The sequence below is a fragment of the Acinonyx jubatus genome, chromosome D2, assembly GCF_027475565.1.
Source record: "Acinonyx jubatus isolate Ajub_Pintada_27869175 chromosome D2, VMU_Ajub_asm_v1.0, whole genome shotgun sequence".
Classification (NCBI taxonomy): domain Eukaryota; kingdom Metazoa; phylum Chordata; class Mammalia; order Carnivora; family Felidae; genus Acinonyx; species Acinonyx jubatus.
In genome coordinates this window covers 46,714,023-46,729,987 of record NC_069393.1, presented here as the reverse complement: position 1 = coordinate 46,729,987, position 15,965 = coordinate 46,714,023, and the positions used below count along the sequence as shown (strand labels likewise).

The 15,965-nt window shown below is 36.1% G+C and overlaps 1 protein-coding gene across 15 annotated transcripts in view; it reads right to left on the bottom strand.

Moving 5' to 3' along the window:
• Positions 1-15,965, bottom strand: part of MARCHF8 (membrane associated ring-CH-type finger 8) — a 123,659-nt gene that overhangs the window by 28,340 nt on the left and 79,354 nt on the right. The gene's annotated exons all lie outside the window — the stretch shown is intronic.

Here is a 15,965-nt window from a genome sequence, read left to right as displayed (position 1 = left end):
CTAATTTTTGCTTAGAGATGTCAAATTTTTTCATTGGCAACAAAAACTGTTACTTGCTTTCCTTGAAAAGAAAAACTGGCTCATTCATTCAATTTAGAGAAAATGTCTGACAAATCTCCAAGTCAGAATAACTAGAATTTGCCAGTAATTCTTTCAAATAAAAATTATATTCCATTAAAAACACTGACTAGTTAACTTAGCAACTCAATCATAGACGTGCTTTACCCTGAGGCAATCGCTGCACTCTGGCATGCAGTAGAAATGATTTATACCAGATATGCAAAGATGGAATAAAACACATAATCTATAATGAGGAGAACAGTCAATTAAAAATGACACACATATTAAAATTGGTAGAAAATGAAGTCAAAGTATTGTTACAACTGTCTTTGAAATGTTCCCAACGTTAAAGAGATGTAAGGTATAAGAAATATATCAAACTTCCAAAGATAAGCAAGCACTAAAAAAGCTACACAAAGAGATACACTTGCTAACACCACACATAAAATAAAAAGAAATTCTTAAAAGTGTTCAACTAGCCCACATGATGGTAAGAAAAAGAGAAGTAAGAGAGATGGGGAGAGAGAGATGGGGAGAGGTAACAAAACAGTAGAACAGAAAATAAAAAGTAAAATGGCACCCTTAATTCCTAAAGCATCAGAAACTATCCTAGGGGCGTAGAGCAAATAGAGCAAATTTATTCAAGAAAACTGACTACACCTTGGTAAGAACACTGGGGATCTGTGGCATCTGAACCACAACCCAGTCCATCCTCAGGCTGACAGAAGCTCTACTCTGGGAGGGTGCAGCCAAGAGAAAATGGCTCTATTTCTCCCCAGCTCCCAACAGCACAGAATGGTATCTCCAGGAGAGAGGCAGGCCCCAAGCATTACACATCCTACTCCACCATCTCCATATTGTAGAAGCCATGTTCCAGGCAAAAGTGATTAGAAGTAGGTCTGGGCTCTCTCCTGCACAATGCCCACTGGCAAAGCAGAAGCTCTACTCCAGGCATGGTAGACTGAGTGTAATGTGGTCCCAACTTTGCTTGGCCCCACAGACTAATAGGGTGGAAGTTCCACAGCAAGAAAGGCAAAACAAGAAAGCCACAGGCTACTGCCCTACCAATGTACTGCTCATAAAGCAGGTGTGTCACTTCAAAAGATGTGGGTCACCTTACCTGCCCCCAGCTCTAGAGAGTAAGCTTTGATTTTGCAAAGGTGGAAAGGCAGGCCAAGAGAAGAGAGCTCCTCTGTTATCTCCAAGGAAACAAACATTAACTATAATAGAATACGTAGAAATTCAAGGCTAATGGTGCTGGCAAAAACGATGACATTTTATGAGGAGACTGGTAGCTCCAAGAGAGCAACAAGCAAAATCACAAAACAACTAAAAGTGTACCACAGAAAAGCAGGGGCAGAGACAACTAAGAAGGTCCTCCAGAGGATGGAAGAAACCTCAAATACTGGTCTTGAAAACAAGAGCAGCAGGGGCACTGGGATGGCTCAGGTGGTGAAGCATCATGACTTGAGCTCAGGTCATGATCTTGAGGCTCAGGAGTTCAAGCCCCACATCAGGCTCTGTGCTGACAGCTCAGGTCCTAGAGTCTGCTTTAGATTCTATGTCTCCCCCCCTCCCCCCCCCCGCCTCTCTCTCTCTCTGCTCTCTCTCCTCTGCTCTCTCAAAAATCAACATTAATTTTTTTTTCTTTTTTAAAGAAAACAACTGCAGCAAAGGGATCTGAATTACTTGGATAGACCATGGAACAATGCCTTATGAAACTGTCCAAAATAGCAGAGCAATCAGCCAGCAGTTAATGGAACTAAAAACTCAGTGTGAAATCAACAGAGACATGAAAACTTAACATATCAGGGAAAGGCACAGTCAAAAAGAACACTGCTATAAACAGTCATCTCAACTTGAGAGAATGCAAGCCCAAGGCTCACCTCTCTGAAAAGCAAAATCAAACTATATATTGTGAGGAAAACCGATTTTACTGTAAAAATCTGTAAGTTTTACTGTAACTTTTACAAGTTACTAAACAAAGAACAACCCCCAGGAGGTAGGGGGGGGAGGGCTGTAGAAAAATTTAATTCAGAGATGCTAAAAAGTATTATCTAAAATATACAGCATTGGGGCGCCTGGGTGGCTCAGTTGGTTGAGCGTCCGACTTCAGCTCAGGTCACGATCTCACGGTTCGTGAGTTCGAGCCCCGTGTCAGGCTCTGGGCTGATGGCTCAGAGCCTGGAGCCTGCTTCCAATTCTGTGTCTCCCTCTCTCTCTGCCCCTCCCCCATTCATGCTCTGTCTCTGTCTCAAAAATAAACATTAAAAAAAAATAAAAAAAAAAATAAAATATACAGCATTAAGTAAAAAAATTACAGGACCTGCAGAGAAAGAGGAAAGTATAACCCAAAGAGGAAAAAAAGGCAGTTAACAGAAAAGTCCCTTGAGCGTGCCCACAAATCATCTTTAGTACACAAAGGCTTCAAAGTAACTATTATAAATATGTTCACAGAAGTAAAGGAAGCCATACTTAAAGAGGCAAAGGAAGATATGATGACATTATCTTATCCAATTGATGAAAGCAATAAAGAGATAGAAATTGTAAAAAAAAAAAGTGAACATGGAAAATGTGGAATTGAAAAGCACAACTGAAATGAAAAATTCATTACAGACATTCAACAGATTTGAGCTAGCAGAGGAAAGAGTCAGTAAACATGTAGACAGATCCTAAAAGATTATGCAATCTAAAGAACAGAGATCAAAAACAATAAAGAAAAGTAAATGGAGCCTTAGAGAAACATGGAACATGATTAAGTACACTACTATATCCATAATGTGAGTACAGGAGAAAGAAAAGAAAGGAAGATAAAAAATATTCAAAGAAATAATGGCTGAAAACTCTCAAATTTGATAAAAGCATTAATCTCCACATCCAAGAAGCTAAATTAAACCTAGTAGGATAAAAGCAAAAGAATCCACACCCAAACACATCAAATCAACATGCTGAAAGACAAAGAGAAAACCTTGAAAACCTTGAAAGCAGCAAGGGACAAATAACTAGTTATATACAACAAGACCCTGAAAAGATTACTAGGTGACTTCTCATCAGAAACCATGGAAGCCAGAAGACTGAGGGGGGCATACTTGGAGAACTGAAAGGAAAGGAATTTCAACCAAGAATATTATTCCAGCACACCTATCTTCAATAATGAAGTGTAAAATGAAGATAACAAGAAGATACCAAGAATGACAAAAATTGACAGAATGCGATGTGGGCAGATACCCCATAAAAGAAATGCAAAGAGAAGTTATTCAGGCTAAAAACAAGTTAACACCAAACAATAACCAGAAACCACATGAAAAAAAAAAAAGAATGCCAGAAAAACTAGTTATATAAAAATAAAAGCCAGTTTACATACATGTATCTCCTGTCCATTCATCTGTTAAATGATTTTAAAAGGAATTACATAAAAACATGCACATATTGTATTGTTGAAATGATAACACAAAAAAATGTGATATATCTGACAAAAACAAACAAAAGAGGTGAGTGGGTACAAAACTGTACTGGCAAAAGGAAGTGATGTCGATGGCAGCTCAAATCCATAGAAATAAGTAAGAACAAGAAATGCTAAATAACTTTAAAACAACAAACTCTGTAAGTTCTCTCCTTTCTTTTACTTCTTTAAAAGAGAAATTAGGGGCGCCTGGGTGGTTCAGTTGGTTAAGTGTCTGACTTGAGCTCAGGCCATGATGTTGTGGTTCATGAGTTCAAGCCCCATGTTGGGCTCTGTGCTGACAGCTCGCTGGAGCCTGCTTTGGATTCTGTGTCTCCCCCTCCCTCTGCCCCTCCCCTGCTCACGCTCTGTCTCTCTTTCTGTCTCAGAAATAAACATTAAAAAATTTTTTTAAAAGAGAAATTAATAACTGCAACAATGTATTATTGGATTTGTAACATATATAGATGTAACATCGTAACAACATTAGCAAGAAAGGCAAAGAGGGAAGACTTACATAAGAGGCATGATTTTATATCTTACTGGATATATCTGGAATTAAATTAATATGATGAATCTGAAGTTAGATTTTGTTTTTAAAAATATATACCCTAAACCCTGGAGCAAACACTAAGAAGACAACTTTAAAAATTCAATTAATGCAAAAGAAGCCAGTAAAGGAGAAACAGAGAGAAAAAGCACAAGATATATAGAAAACAAAAAGTGAAATGACTGACAAATCAAACCGTATTAACAGCAATAAATATTAACAATCCAATCAAAAGGAGTTGTCACAGTGGATAAAAACATAAAATGCAAGTCTACAATGTCTAGATAAGACACATTTTACACTGAAAATTACAAATAGGATTAAAGTTAAAAGAAGGAAAAAGATAAATATTGCAAAAAAAAGGTAACCATAAGAAAGCTGGAAAAACCATACCAATATCAGACAAAACACACTTAAGAAAATTATACTAGAGATAAAGAGGGAGATTTATTATAAGACAGTCAATCCATCATGAAAATATAACCTCATAAGAGAGCCAAAAATTACAGGAAGCAAAAACTGACAAAACAAAGTAAACACCAGGCAATTCAACAATACTGGCAGACCTCAATTCCCCATATTCAACAATGGACAGAACAACCAGGCAGAAGACCAACAAAAGATAAGACTGGAACAGCACTGTAAACCAACTAGACCTAACAGACCTCTACAGAAACACTAACCCCTACAAGAGAATACACCTTCTTCTCAAGTGCACATGGAACTCTCTCCAGGATGGCACTACTAAGCAGACCATAAAACCAGCCTCAATAAATTCAAAAGATCTGAAATAATACAAAGTATGATATCTCACAACAGAGTTAAATTAGATGTCATTAACAGAATAAGAAAAATTCACAATTAAATGGAAATTAACAAAATCTGAAATAACCAGTTCATCAAAGAACTCACAAAGAAAATGAGAAAATATGAGACTAATAAAAATGAAAACACAAAATACCAAACTTATCCAATGCAGCTAAAGCTGTGCTTAGAAAGATACTTACAGCTGTAAACACTGATAGATATAAAGAATAAGCTCAAATACATTACTTCTGCAACAAGACACTGGTTAAAAAAAAAAAGAGTAAACTACACCTAAATTAGCAAACAGAGGGAAACATTACATGAACATGTTAATAAGGACTAGAAATTGGATGGAGAAAAATCAACAAAACCAAAAGTTGGTTCTTTGACAAGACTAACAAAACAAAACAAAAAACCAAGAACCTTCATGTAGCTTCACTAAGTAAAAAATGAAATACAACTCAAATTACTAAAATTAGGAATAAAAGAGTTTGTATTACCAACCTTACAGAAATATAAAGGATTATAAACGAATGCTATGAACAATTTTATAACAAAATAAAAGAGAGATAGAGAGAGAGAAGTTAAATAGGAAAATTCCTACAGAGACAGACACAAACCAGCAAAAGTGACTCATGAAGAAATAAAAAATCTGAATAAGCCAGATTGAATTACTTATGTAAAAATTTCCCACAAATAAAAGACTTAAGCACAGATGACATCACTGGTTAATTCCACCATTTAAGGAAGAAAAATACCAATTCCTCAAAAGCTCTCCCAAAAAATTAAAAACAGAATAAAAGAACAATTTCCAACTCACTCTGTGAGGCCAATATCACTTAAGAAAAAAGAAGAAGACCAAAGATACCACAAGAATAGAAACAGCACATCAATATTTCTTATAAATACAGAATCAAGAATTCTCAACAAAATATTAAACCAAATCCAGCAACAGATAAAAAGGATATACACTATGACTAAGTGGCATTTATACTAGGAAGGCAAGGTTGAAATAGATGAAACTGAACATAACACACAAGATCAAAAGAATTTTAACAAACTCAAAATGGATACAGGACGTGAATGTGAGACAGGAAACCATCAAAACCCTAGAGGAGAAAGCAGGGAAAAACCTCTCTGACCTCAGCCGCAGCAATTTCTTACTTGACACATCCCCAAAGGCAAGGGAATTAAAAGCAAAAATGAACTATTGGGATGTTCATGAAGATAAAAAGCTTCTGCACAGCAAAGGAAACAATCAACAAAACTTAAAGGCAACCAATGGAATGGGAAAAGATATTTGCAAATGACATATCAGACAAAGGGCTAGTATCCAAAATCTATAAAGAAGAAATGGGCAGTGAAGAAATGGGCAGAAAACATGAATAGACACTTCTCTAAAGAAGACATCCAGATGGCCAACAGCCACATGAAAAGATGTTCAACGTCGCTCCTCATCAGGGAAATACAAATCAAAACCACACTCAGATATCACCTCACGCCGGTCAGAGTGGCTAAAATGAACAAAACAGGAGACTGTAGATGCTGGAGAGGATGTGGAAAAATGGGAACCCTCTTGCACTGTTGGTGGGAATGCAAACTGGTGCAGCCGCTCTGGAAAACAGTGTGGAGGTTCCTCAAAAAATTAAAAATAGACCTACCCTATGACCCAGCAGTAGCACTGCTAGGAATTTACCCAAGGGATACAGGAGTACCGATGCATAGGGGCACTTGTACCCCAATGTTTATAGCAGCACTCTCAACAATAGCCAAATTATGGAAAGAACCTAAATGTCCATCAACTGACGAATGGATAAAGAAATTGTGGTTTATATACACAACGGAATACTACGTGGCAATGAGAAAGAATGAAATATGGCCTTTTGTAGCAACGTGGATGGAACTGGAGAGTGTTATGCTAAGTGAAATAAGTCATACAGAGAAGGACAGATTCCATGTTTTCACTCCTATGTGGATCCTGAGAAACTTAACAGAAGACCATGGGGGAGGGGAAGGAAAAAAAGTTAGAGAGGGAGGGAGCCAAACCATAAGAGACTCTTAAAAACTGAGAATAAACTGAGGGTTTATGGAGGGTGGGAGGGAGGGATGGGCGGGTGATGGGTATTGAGGAGGGCACCTGTTGGGATGAGCACTGGGTGTTGTATGGAAACCAATTTGACAATAAATTTCATAATAAAAAAATTTTAAAAAAGACACAATAAACATTTGACAAAATCTTGCACCTTTCCTGATAAAAACTCTCAACAAACTAGGAACTGAATTTCCTCAACCTGACAAAGATCATCTACAATAAGCCACAGTAGTTAGTTAACATCACACTCAGTGATTAAAGAATAAATGTTTTTACAGTAAGATTAGGAACAAGACACTGTTCACTCTTTCAACTTCTATCCAACACTGTAGTGATGATTCTAGGTAGGGTAATTAGGCAAGAAAAAGAAAGAAAGAAAAAAAGACATCCAGCTTGGAAAGGAAGGTAAAAGTATCTTTGTTTGTAGATGACATGATATTGTATATAGAAAATCCTGAAGACAAAAACAATATACAAAAATAAAGTCCACTTATATACATTGTAAATGAACCCCAAACCAAAATTTAGAAAACTCATTTACAGTATTGTCAAAAAAAGAAAATAGTTAGGAATAACTTCAGCATGGCAAGTGCAAAGTTTATACCCTGAAACTACAAAATATTTTTGAAAGAAATCAAAGACCTAAATAAATGGAACATCCTTTCTTAATGATCCAGATGACTTAAAATTTTTAAGATAGCAAAACTTTTCCTTTTGACCTACAGACTGAAGGAAATCCCCATGAACATCCCAGTTGACTTTTTTTAGAGCAACTAACAAGCTGATCATAACATTCATTACATGGGACCAGCAACAGCCAGACTAATCTTGAAAAGGAAGAACAAAGCTATACTGATACCACAACTTGGTACAAAGCTATAATAATCAAAACAGGTGACATTGGTATTAGAATGGTACAAGAATCAATGGAATAACACTGAAAGTCCAGAAGTAAGGCTTTACATTTTTGGTTACCTAGTTTTCAGTATGAGTGTAAGACAAGTCACTGGAAAAATAGTTTTTTTCAACACATAAGGCTGGGACATCTGGACATCTACATGCAAAAAAATGAAGGTGGACTCCTTCCTCATCCTATACACAAAAATTAACTCAAAATGGATCACAAAACCAATATAAGAACTAAAACTATACAACTCTTACAATATAATATAGGAGTAAATCTTAATGACCCTGAGTTAACAAGCAAAGCCTTCTTAGACACACAGTGGCAAAAGAAAAAGGTAAACTGGACTTCATCAAAATTAAAGACTTCTGTGATTTAAAGTAAAACATCAAGGGGTGCCTGGGTGGCTCAGTCAGTTAAGCATCTAACTCTCAGTTCCAGCTCAGGTCATGATCTCACGGTTCATGAGATCGAGACCCACCCACATCAGACTCTGGGCTCTGCACTGACAGAACCTGCTTGGGATTGTCTCTCCACTTCCCCCACTCTCTGTGCCCTGCCCCCTCCCTCAAAAATAAATAAACTTTAAAGGAAAATTCTAACTTAAAAAATATAAAGTACAACATCAAAAAATGAAAAGAAATGGGAGGAACAGAATGAAACAGAATGGGAAGAAATATTTGCAAATCATACATTTAATAAGGGACTTCTATCTAGAATAAACAATGCTTACAACAATAAAAAATAACTTCTAAAATAAGCAAAGGATCTCAACAGACATTCCTCCAGAACAGATATACAATGGCAAAAAAAAAAAAAGGAAAATAATAGAAAAGAATTTCCTCCGTTTGATAAAGAGCATCCACAAAAAAACTACAGGTAACATTACATCTAATGATGAAAGACTGCTTCTTCCCTAAGATTATGAAAAAGGCAATGATGTCAGTTGTCGTCGTTGTCCTCCTCCTCCTCCTCATCGTCCTCCTCCTCCCCCACCTTCCCCTCCCCTTTCTCCCCCTCCTCCTCCTCCTCCTTCTTTTCTAATTGGAGTAAAATACATGTAACATAAAATTTATCATTTTAACCATTCTTAAGTGTAAAGTTCAGTATTGTTAAGTATATTTATGTTGTTGGGCAACCAATCTCCAGAACTTTTCATCTTGCAAAACTGAAACTCTATACACATTAAACAACAATCCCCATTTCATTGTCTCTCCAATGCCTAGCAACCACCATTCTACTTTCTGATCCAATGACTACCTTAGATACATCAGGTAAGTGGAATCATTACCTAGCATGATGTCCTCAAGGTTCATCCATGTTGTAGCATACGTCAGAATTTCATTTCCTTTTAAAAGCTAAATAAAATCCCATATTTTGTTTACCTAATCATCCATCAATGGTCAACTGTGCTGCTTCACCTTTTGGCCATCATGAATAATACTATTATGAATATAAGTGTCCAAATATCTCTTCAAGACCCTGCTTTCAATTCTTTTGGATATATACCCAAAAATGGGATATGCTGGATCATATTCTATTGTTAATTTTTGAGAAACCATCATACTGTTTTCCATAGCAGCTGTACCATTTTACATTTCCAGCAAAAAGGCACAAGGATTCCAATTTCTCCACATCCTCACCAAAACACTTTTTTAAGTAGGTATCCTGATGTGTATAAGCTGATATCTCATTGTGGTTTTGAACTGCAATTCCCTAATGACTAGTGATGGTGAGTATCTTTTCATATACTTGTTGGTCATTTATGTATCTTCTTTGGAGAAATGTCTAATCTATTCAAGTCCTTTGCCCATTTTAATTAGGTTATCTGTTGTTAAGTTGTAGGTTTTTGTTGTTGTTCTTGTTTTTTTGAGAGAGAGAGAGAGAGAGAGAGAGAGAGGGCATGCACGAGTGGGGGAGAGGGGCAGCGAGAGAGAGAGAGACAGAATCCTAAGCAGGCTCCATGCTCAGCGCCGATCCCAGTGCAGGGCCTGATCCCATGACGCTGGGACCATGACCCAAGCCGAAATTAACAGCTGAACACTCAACAGACCGAGCCACCCAGGCACAGGTTGTAGGAGTTCTATATATTTCTGAATATTAACCTCTTATCAGATATATGATTTTCAAATGTTTTCTCCTATTTCACAGATTGCCTTTTCACTCTGTTGATTATGTGCTTTGATGCACACAAGTTTTTAACTTTGATGCAGTCCAATGTATCTATTTTTACTTTTGCTGCCTATGCTTTTGGTGTCAAGAAATCACTGCCAAATCCAATGTCATGAAGCCTTTCCTCCTATATTTTGTTTTTCCAAGAGTTTTGTAGTTTATTTTAGTTAGGATTTTGATACATTTTGAGTTAACTTTTGGAGGCAGTGTAAGAGTCCCACTTTCTTCTTTTGCATGTGGATATTTAGTTTTTCCCAGCACCATGTGCTGAAAAGAATGCCCATTCCCCCCTGATAGTCTTAGTACTTTTAAATCATTTAGCACTCAAAAATCTTTTGAGCACACACGTGAAGGTTTCTATCTAGGCTTTCTATCCTATTACATTGGCCTAAATGTCTGTACCACGGCCAGTACCACAGTGTTTTGATTACTATTGCTTTGTAACAAGTTCTGAAATCAGGAAGTGTGAGACTTCCAACTTTGTCCTTTTTTTTCAGTATTATTTTGGCTATTCTGGGTCCCTTGAGATTCCATATGAATTTTAGTATATGTGCTGTAAAAGCAAGCGCTCCATATGAATTTTATGATAAATGTTTTACTTTAGGTAGTATTGAACTTTTAACAATATTAAGTCTTGTGTTCATTCCATGAACACAGAATGTCTTTACATCTATCTATGTCTGATTTCATTTCTTTCAGCAGAACTTTACAATTTTCAGAGTCCATGTCTTTCATCTCCTTGGTTAATCAACAAAAAAATTCCTAGTATAAATGAGTTCTGCAAAGTCACAAGACACAAGATAAACACAAAAAAATTAATTGCATTTCTATGTATATCAGACAGGACATGAAAATTATTACTTACAGTCATTGTAAAAAACTAAAGTGTTTAGGTGCAAATCTAACAAAACCAGACGTGAATGCTAAAACTAAAATGCTAATGAAAGAAATCACAGAAGATCTAAGTAAACAGAGACATACTGTATTCATGGGTTAGATGACTCAGGATAGGAAAGCTGTTAACTCTTCCCCAAACTGATAGACAGTTTTAATGCAGTTCCTATCAAAATCCCAGAAATTCTTTTGTAGATACAGAGAAAAATAAGAATAGGTAAAGGAATTAGAATACCTAAAAGAATTTCATAAAAGAATATTAAGGCAGGAATAATAAGTCTACATGATTTCAAGACCTATTACATAGCTACAGTAATCAAGACTGTGGTATTGGCAGAGAAACAGACACACAGATCAATGGAACAGGATAGAGAATTCAGAAACAGACCCATATAAACAATGTGCCCAACTGACTTTAGAGAAAGAATCTTCAACAAATGGTGCTGGAGCCACTGGACAATAAGCAAAAGCAAAAAAAAAAAAAAAAAAAAAAAAAAGACCCAACTTGAGTCTTAAACCTAATATTAACTCAAAATTACTTAAAGAGACTTAAATATGCAACATAAAACTGTAAAACTTTTAGAAAAAAAAAACAGAAGAAAATATTTAGGATTAGGTGAAGAGTTCTTATACTTGACATCTAAAATATGATTGATGCATGAAAGAAATAACTGATAAATCAAACTAAAATTTAAACCTTTTGCTCTGGTAAAAGGATGGAAATAAAAGCTACCAGCTGAGAGAAGATATTTGCAAACCACATACCCAACTAAATACTAGTAACTAGAATATATAAAAACTGAAAACTCAACAGCAAAAAAACTTCAATCAGAAAATGGGCAAAAGACATGAAAAGACACTTGAATGAAGAAGATATGCAGATGGCAAATAAGCATATGAAAATATGTTTAACATCATTAGCCATTAGGGAAACAGAAAGTAAACCATAATGAGATTATCACTACACATCTATCAGAATGACTGGAATAGAAAATAGTGACATCACTAAATTCTGGTTGAGGATACAGAGAAGTTGGATCATGCATATGTTGCTTGCACAGGAATATAAACTGTGACTTGCTGTGAAAAACACTGGAACTTTCTTTAAAAATTAAATATGCAATTACCACATGAAACAGTCACTGCTCTTCTGGGCATTTATCCTAGAGAAATGGAAACATATGTTCACATAAAAACTTGTACACAGGTGTTTATAGTAGCTTAATCCAAACAAATTCAACAGGTGAATACTTGAACACTATGCTATATCCATACCACGGAATACTATTCAACAATAAAAAGGAAATCACAAGAAATTATATGTAGTAAAAAAAAAAAAAAAGTTTACAAATTGTATGATTCCATTTATATAGCATTCTTTAATTAACAAAACTATAGAAAATGAGAATAGATTAATGGCTGCCAGTGGTTAAGGAAGGTAGTAGGTGTGGCTATAAAGGGCAACTGAAGGATCCTTGTGGTGATGGAAATATTATGCATCTTGACTACATCAATGTCAATATCCTGACTGTGATATTTTACTAGAGCTTTGTAAGATGTTACCACTGGGTGACAGTAGGGAAGTGCACATGAGATCTTTCTGTATCATTTTTTACAACTGTGTACCTGTGCTATTGTGATTATAAGAAATGTTTATTTGGTCATTCAGGTAACCAAAATATAATTTGGTTTTCATCCATAGTTCCTGGCTCATAGCTCCCCAAACCCTTGGAATTTCCTAACCCTGAGAGTGATAAAGGTGTCTCTTGTTATGTTAATGAGGTTGACTTGGGAAAGCACCTAAGGATGCGGCCTTGTGATTAGAGTTGGAACTTTTAAGGGAGAGGGGCTGGAGGTTGAATCAATTGCCGATGGTAATGATTTAATCAATCAATCACACCTATGTAATGAAGCCTCCATAAAAACCCAAAAGGACAGTCAGAGGAACTTCCAGGTTGGTGAACATATGCAGATGTAGGGTAAGTGGTGCTCCTGCAGAGGACACAGAAGCTCTGTGCCCTTTCCCCGTACCTTGCCCTATGCAACATTTCCATCTATCAGGCTGTTCCTGAGTTGCATCCTTTTTCAATAAACTGGTGACCTAGTAAGTAAAATGTTTCTCTGAGACTTGTGAGCCACTCTAGCAAAGTAATCAAATCCAAAGAGGGGGTTGTGGGAACCACTGACATATAGACAGTAGGTCAGAAGTATAAGTAACAACCTAGACTTGTCACTGGTGTCTGAAATCCAAAGAAGGGGTCATGGGAACCTCCAATGTGTAGCTAGTCAGAAGCACAGTTAACAGCCTAGGCTTGTGACATCTAAAAGGGACAGTGGAGGTGAAGGGGGTTAGTCTTGCAGAACTGAACCCTTTAGCTTGTGGAATCTGATGCTATCAACAGGTAGACAGAGTCAGAATTGAGTTGAATTCTCAGATACTCTGCTGGTGTTCAGAGAATTGCTTGGTGCTATGTGGGAAGCCCCACTCCCCATATTGGAATCAGTACCACAACCAATGTGTATGTATTTATGTATTTACGTGTATGTGGGTTTGTGGTATATATGAATTAAACACCATAACTAAAAGGCAGAGATTTTTAGATGAGATATAAAAACAAGATATAACTACATGCTACATATAAGAAAAATACTTTAATAAACACAAACAAATTACAAATAAAGCATAGGACACCAATAACTAGATGACACTAATAACAAGAGAGATGTTGAAATTATCTAGCAAAGACTGTAGGCAGCTCAAATGACCATTCACCACTCTTATAGAAACCGGACTCAATAGTAGAGAAATGACAGAAGAAAAGAACTTGATATAATAATACAAAGTATTCAATCTGAAACAACAGAGAAGAAAAAAAGATTTACAAAATACGGACAAGGGCTCAGCTGGTTAAGCATCCGGCTCTTGGTTTCAGCTCAGGTCATGATCACATGGTTCGTGATTCAAGCCCTGCATCCGGTTCTGTGCTGACAACATAGAGCCTGCCCGGGATTCTCTTTCTCCCTCTCTCTACCCTTCGCCTGCTCATTCTCTCTTTCTCTCTCTCAAAATAAATAAATAAACTTAAAAAAAATTTTTAATATGGACAAAATATCAGGGACCTGTGAAATAAAACCAAATGGCTTAACAGTCATGTCACTGGAATCTAAAAAAGGAGAAAGAATACAGTGCTGGAAAATACCTGAAGAAAAACTTGACAAAATGTCCCCAAGTTGAGCTAAAATAAAAGTTCCCAAGTTTATAGAAAGACATAAACCTGCAGATTAAAGAAGCGGAGTAAACTCTAAACAGGATAAACAAACAAAAAAACTTACTGGAAATTTTGCTTTAAAAATTAAGGCCTTGGTCAGTGCTATGGACTGAACTATGACACCACCAAAGTTCTTATGTTGAAGCCCTAAACTCCAATGTGACTGTATTTGGTGGGGCTTTAGAAAGCAGGCAAGATTAAACGAGGTCATAAGCAGCCCTCATCCAACAGGAGTGGTGGCCTTATGAGAAGAGGGAGGGAGAGCAAGCAATTTCTGTCTCCACACATATGTACCATTTTGTTATGGCTGCCCAAGCAGACTAATAAAATTGGCAAAAAGGGTTCAGAAAAAGTATGAAGTAATCTACATCTATCTCAAATATAAATGCAAACCTCTGGTAGTTTTAAGGAATAACAAAAATGGCACAGAAATATCATCTTATAAAAAGTTCAAATTTGAAATAAAATTCAAGGCACAGTCATTACAATTATAACTCAGGAAAAAAAAACAATCATATCACAAAAATTCAGGGGGAAAGCCTACAATTTATAAAGCTACTTCCACACACAGACTGGGCAATTTATTTAAAGTTATGCAAAATGCATCAATGGTTGTCTTCAATAAAACAATACAGCTCAAATTTATGAAAAATGTGATTATCTGCTTCATTTTTTTCTACCTTTAACATGATGATAATGAAGTAACAAGAAGCTAGAAAATATATGAGATGATCAAGCTTAAGACAGTAACAGCTAACCATTTGCTCCTGGCCATTCATCCATATTCTCTGGACGTTAGTTTCGTCCTTTATGAAGTGGGTTTGTATGGAAGGGAGTGGGGCAGAGACATTAACAGAGATGACCCCTTTGGTTCCTCTGAGCTCCCAAATGTGGTATATATATGGGGAACATGTTGCCCTATTTAGTTCTGCTCAGCACCACACATACTGCAGTTTTAAACTCATCACCGAACTTATGAATAAATGGGTTAGAGTTCCAAAACCCTCCTGACACAGACTGATAAATGCTTTTTAAAATGCTACATGTAACATGGTATGATTAGAATGATGATCTTCCTAGTAATGTATTGATAAATACAATCTTTTTCAAATGAGTTTCCTACGAATTTTCATTTTTATTTTTTGAACATGAAATAAAGTTATGAAAAACATAAAGGTCTTTCTATTCATTTATATTTTTAAAACCTTAATTATACAAGCAGTAAAATTAACAGATTTTAACTTCTGCCATTTAAAAACTCTTGATATATCCAATGAATCCTTTATATATAACTCTTTATATATCCAATAACCCTTGAGGTTAGCTGAAAAATCTTTATCAATACAAATCAGAATACATTAGCTATAAAAGTTACTATAGAAATTGTAACACTGTAAATACTTCCTACAGTGCTGTATAAGCAAATAACCTTTATAGAAAAACTATTCAATTTCTTTAGTATAGACTGTATTCTCATTCATCAGGGAACACATTTATTGACCATATACTATGTGCCAGGTACTGTTCTAAACCCTTGGGAATGATGAATGAACAAAACAAAGATTCCTACTCTTGTGGAGCTTAAGAAAATGGTGCAGGAGGAGACTGTTGGTCTTCTCTGTCTCAGAGTTCAGTATATATCTATTCACAAGACGTTGGTTCACTGAAGAGTTTCAAAACTATAAATGATATTTCATGGTGAAATGCATACATCCAATTTGGCCCAGATGCCTTGAGGCTCTGATTCTTTTCATCGTTACTATCTTTGTCCCTAA